Genomic DNA, 6,000 nt, shown 5'->3' on the forward strand with positions numbered 1-6,000 from the left:
TCCCAGCAATATCCTGAGCTCATCCATAAGATTTCTCACATTTTAAATCCCAAGGACACAACCAACAAATGTCGTGCTAACATTACCCCACCTACCCAAGTGGTTGATCCCACTACCCCTGAAAATTTGTTTTCCCCCAAAAATCACCTTGGAAAAAGTCGTAGAATCCCTATCAAAGGCTAATAATACTTGCATGAGAACAAACAAGATATCAGGCTACATTCTCATCAGTGCCTAGTATACACCATTTGGGTCTTTAATCACTCAACCTCAGCCTATCCACAGAATTTGTGCCTTACCTGGAGAACTGCCACTGTAACTTCCCTACACAAAGGTAGCCCTTCTACAAACTTGAGTAATTAAAGGCGGCCCATTAGCCTCGTCAGCCTGACATGCAAAGAATTCATTTATGCAGATGTAGGTAATTTAACTGATCTAGACCTCAACTAGCCTGATTTTGTGAAGAGCAGGTCCCATCCCCTGAAACTAGTAGGGTTCTTCAGAATGGTTACAGAGGCTATGGGCAGCAATGCAGAGTGGTCACTGCACAGATGTTGCTTATCTTGATATGGCTAAGGCTTCTGACACTTACCCCTTGATTGTATCACTAAAAAAGTAGACAAACTATTGAAAACTTCTGTTGTCCACTGGATTACAAGTTAGTTATCCAACAGATCCCAAACTGTGAAAGTTGATTGTACCCTTTCTGAATACAATGATGTAGCCAGTGGGGTACCACAAAGGATCAGTGCTGGGTCCACCATTGTTTGGCATTTATTTTGCAAATATCCAAGCTAATATCTCAGACATATGGATGGATGAATCTACTGATGACAGGAAGCTGGGCACTGTTATCCACTCACCCACAGATACAGAACAGCGTTGGCAATAACTGCAATATGCACATACTTTGTGAAATGAAAACCATCCCAAGCTAAATGCAAAAAGTGCAGCATAGGAGCATTGAGCAATAAAAGAAGCTCAAATTCATTTATTTACTGCACTCATCTTCAGGTAAATACAGTCATAAGAGATCTGGGTGCTTATGTGGTCAACTCACTCATTTGATAATTATGCTTCCACCATAGTCACAAAATTCTCCTATCTGGCCCACTTAATTTTGAAGTGAATACATTCAAAATCCAAAAAATTATCCTTTCACTGCACTATTCCCTTATGATGCCAATCACGGAATATAATGATCCAGTATAGTATGTACAAATCCAAGAATATCACTAAACTGGAAAGACCCCAAAGATTTTGCACCACAAAAAATTAAAGGCCTTAAATACTTCAACTAGTCCTGTAGATTAACACAGACCTTCTTATAATCAGTGGCCTACCAGCTGCTCTGAGCTGACCCATGTCTCAGTTTTTTTTTAGCTGTGAAAGACCCAATACTATTTGACAACCTATTTATTCACAAACCAGTGGCTCTAGAAATACCCACACTAGGAACCTAAATCTATACAAACAAACAACACTCACTGGAGTGATTGGTTTCCAACTCAGCATATTCCCAACCTATGAAATAAGTTACTGGTAAATCCAACTGCAACGATAGTACAAGCAAAACGTCACAATACCAATACTGGAGCAGGATGAAAGGACTTGTAGCACAGCTCGAACAGTACGAAGAAACAATACTTTAATAGATAAACAACTTCACAGGTTGAGCGCTTTCATCTGATACATACAGACTTCATCAGAACCAGTATTTTAAAAATACCCATGGTTTAAATAGCAACTTTGGTGCCAAAAACTTAACAAGCACTTAAAGAAACATGCACTTAAAGAAACATGACTCTATAATACTGGTTCTGATGAAGTCTGTATGTATCAGATGAAAGCGCTCAACCTGTGAAGTTGTTTATCTATTAAAGTATTGTTTCTTCGTACTGTTCGAGCTGTGCTACAAGTCCTTTCATCCTGCTCCAGTATTGGTATTGTGACGTTTAAGTTACTGGTAAAGGTCAAAGTACTACTCTGGCTGTCTTTAAGACCTTGATGATCAGATGGGTGGATACAAATTTTCACCAGTGTTATGTACTGCCATTCTCAGTCCGGATAGTGAGCACTACTAAATGTTTTAAAAGGGTGGCAAGAATTTCTAAGGTTGTCTACGTAAAGGTATATATGGCTGGGTATCTTGTAGTCAACTTGATTACTTGACTAGTATTTTTTCCTATGCATGTGCCAGAAAAAAAAAATGACGACCATCTGCTTAACTACTTAAATTCAAGACCAGCAGACAAAGGCGGAGCTATTGTTGTTTTAGATAAATGCTATTATGAAAATACGATTCGATCAATGTTGAATGATGAGACCTATCTATTAATTAATGGTGTACAATTAAATAAAATAATTAGTAATATGCACAGTAATCTTTATGACTTGTTGATGTGTGAGGTAATTGATCATGATCTGTATAAATACTTTCTGGTTGAGCTACCTACTATTCCTGTTTTTAGAGGTCTACCAAAAATTCATAAAGACCTACATAACCCTAAGATGAGACCTATAGTCTCAAGTAGAGGATGGCTAACAGAACCACTTTTGATATATATCGAAAAACAGCTTAAAGAAATTGTACAAACTACCAATATGATAACTAGGGATACTCAGGAATTTCTTAAAAGTTTATCTGAATATACACATAATATGATGGATCTAGCGAACATCTGGCTTGTAACTTTAGATGTGAAATCCCTATTCACAATGATCCCTAATGAAGATGGCCTTGAATTTTTAAGGAAATCACTGTGCAAGGAATGTGGCAAGTTCAGTTAGAATGAGATGTATGCTGCTGTTGGAATTAGTCTTAGAGAATAATGCTTTCATGTATGACAATGAATACTACCTACAAAAAAAAAGGGAGTAGCCTTGGGGATACCGTGTGCGAATTCGTATGCAAATTTGGTCATGGCCCAATGGGAGAAAACATACAGTCTAGATATGGAATATGGAAATAAATTTAAATATTATAAGAGATTTGTGGATATCTTCTTCCTATGGGAAGAGAGTGAGGCTGAGTTATGTGTATTCATTGAATACACAAATCAAACCACCAATTTCCTGAAATTTGAAGGGAAATGTTCAAAAACAGGAATTGAGTTTCTGGATGTATTTATTAGTAAAGAGAATGACATATTTACAACCAGATTATATAAAAAGAGCTGCAGAAAAAATAGTTTGCTCCATCGCACAAGTATGCACCCCAAACATATCTATCAGAACATAGTGATCAAACAAGGAAGGAGAATATCTAATTTAACTAGTGAGGACATCATATGTGAACAAACATTAAACCTCCTTAGTGATGAATTTTCTGCAAGGGGATATTCTAATCAAGAAACTGGGATACTGAAAGATCTGACAAAGGTTGATAGAATAGGAAAAGGAAGACCCTATTTTAGAAAAAGAGACACTAATACAGTAGTATCAGCTCAAACTGATACACAATTGACTCATACCAATACACAAGTAAGGTTAAATATATCATATTCTAACAACAACAAAATGATAAATAAAGTGATTACAAAATTGGGCCGTTCTGACTACCAATGAAGAGATACATACTATTTTTGGCTCCAATTCTACATATAGCTAGAGTAATAGCAAATCCCTAAAAAGGCTATTATGTTATGAAGAAAGCAATATGGGTAGGGTGACATCTAGCAGGCAAGGAACTCTTCCCTGTAGGAACTGCAATCAATGTTCATATATGTCTGGTTCCAACAGCTTCATACATCCAGAGAATGGTAGGACATACATTTTTAAACACTATGCTGACTGCAAATCTAGGACTTCATCTACCTAGCTAGCTGTGAGAAATGTACAAGCTATTACATAGGTAAAACTAATCGAACTTTAAGAGAAAGGGTGAGAGAACATATTTATGCCATTAATCAGGAGAATTAGACAAATGCTTTGGCCAAACATACACTATAAAATGATTTAAGCCATAAGTTTATGTTTACAGTAATAGAATTCGTAAACAGGAGTAAAAGACTAGGAAACATCAAGAATCATACAGAACAACACAAAATTAAATGGATAATTAGGATGCAGTCAGATAAAGGGAAGGGACTGAATGATAGGGTCTCTAATTAAACCTTTTTTAAGAGATAGACCCCTGAAACATTGACTATGCATTTGTGAGGGAGTTAGCTCTTTGATATTATACATATGTATTGTCTTTATATAACAAAGATATTGTTTTATTAACTACTATGCATTCCAGTTCATGAAATACAAGTGTTGTGTGTGGTGTATATTTATATATTTTTAATGTCTACATCTATATACATGTGTATTTTAGTAAATATATTTATATGTATGTTTGTATACATGCAAACAGATATTTTTAAACATATACTTTTAAACACATCCATTTATATTCACTGTATCATAAGAATTGAAATTTTAGATAAATGCTACCATCTAGTGGTGAATTTAGATATACAAATTAATTGAATGAAAAAACTTTTTTTGGTGCCTTTTTCTATATTTAAATGAAAAGAAATGTTATTAATTAAGTCTACTGAAGGATTTTGAAGTAGCCCGAAAGCGCTTACTGATCTGAGTAACTGTTTGTTTTAATAAAGGATCGTGTATTTGAAGAGCTGTGGTGGTACCCATGCGTATTTCTTTGGATATATTCATTTAAATTCAAGTGACAACTCAAAGCATTTCTCTAGGATCATCCTATTAATGGCTCTAGCTGTCTAATATTGTGTGCTCCTGTTTATATTAACAACTGCAAAACCATGTTACATACAAGTTACTGAAAATTTTCATCTTAAAGCTTACATGACGGGCAACAGAACTGCACTAACATTTAACCACTGTCTGCTGCAGTCAAAGAGGTATTAAATGTTGTTCACATCCACAACCCCCTTTTTTACACATGGGTTCAGGATATCATTTCAACTGTGAATCATCTAAAGCCAATATTCACACTGCCAGGTGGCTAGCCATGCCACTATCTTTTCTTCCATAACTAACTAACACATACACACAATCTTAAGAACCAACAGACAGAACTGCAAAACCTCCTGAAAGCTCACTGTAGAATGAGCAAAATGCTGCTGACAGCATGGGTGCAGCTTGAGTGGTTACCAAGATATCACAAGTTGTTTACAAAGCATATAAAAATTAATATTTATTGTGTTTATTGTGACTTACAAAACCCAGTTTTAAGATCTAGGATATAGCATATGTGACCAATGTAGTTTGTGCTGAACATTTTGTCATTAACAGCACTTTTGTAATATGTATTTTTATAGACAAATGAACATTTGTTTTAACTGTAAGGATATAACTTGATTCTGTTAAAAAAAACTCCAGATGCAACCATTAGAAGTGAGCAAGAAATTCCACAGCTCCACTGGAAGGGCCAAGACAACTAGTAATGAGCATGCAAGTATAGACTAACAAGCAACTGTTCACTAAGAATTTCTAGCATTTCAGGACGATGCAATATGTCACTCTTTTGCCAGCTCTTGGCCAAAGGACTTTATTGCATCTGCTGTCAAAGGTAAGCAATTGACAAAATGGTCCCTCTCAGGACTTTAAACTGATCAGCACTGACACAACCAACAATAAGGACCAAAGGATACAGACCTGCTCAGCTCATGCTTAAGAACATGTAAACTGGTTTGCTGGCTATTATAAGGGAATATGATCACTGTGCATTCTGAAACTTTTTCTTGGTTTGCTCTTCTACATACACATTAACCACTATATCTGATAAATGTGCCCTTTGTTTTTTAAACATTACTCATTAATAATCACAATGGAAGAAATATGCCTCTAACCATCATCCTTGTGTGTGCTGGGTGGAGCAGCTGAACAGTCAATAGTTCTGCTTTCTGGAAATCTTCAGATCACTACCAGTTCTGTTTTTAAGCCTGACAGTCTTTTCAGTAAAACGTTAGTAATGTATCCTTTAGACCAAATGGAACTGCACTAAGTAGTCAATTCATCAGACGCTTTACC

The 6,000-nt window shown here is 35.9% G+C and overlaps 1 protein-coding gene across 2 annotated transcripts in view; it reads right to left on the reverse strand.

Moving 5' to 3' along the window:
- The window catches only part of POFUT2 (protein O-fucosyltransferase 2), a 323,653-nt gene that overhangs the window by 274,298 nt on the left and 43,355 nt on the right, over positions 1-6,000 (reverse strand). The gene's annotated exons all lie outside the window — the stretch shown is intronic.

This window comes from Protopterus annectens, chromosome 6.part1 (genome assembly GCF_019279795.1).
Source record: "Protopterus annectens isolate FY-2018-M chromosome 6.part1, PAN1.0, whole genome shotgun sequence".
Lineage (NCBI taxonomy): Eukaryota > Metazoa > Chordata > Ceratodontiformes > Protopteridae > Protopterus > Protopterus annectens.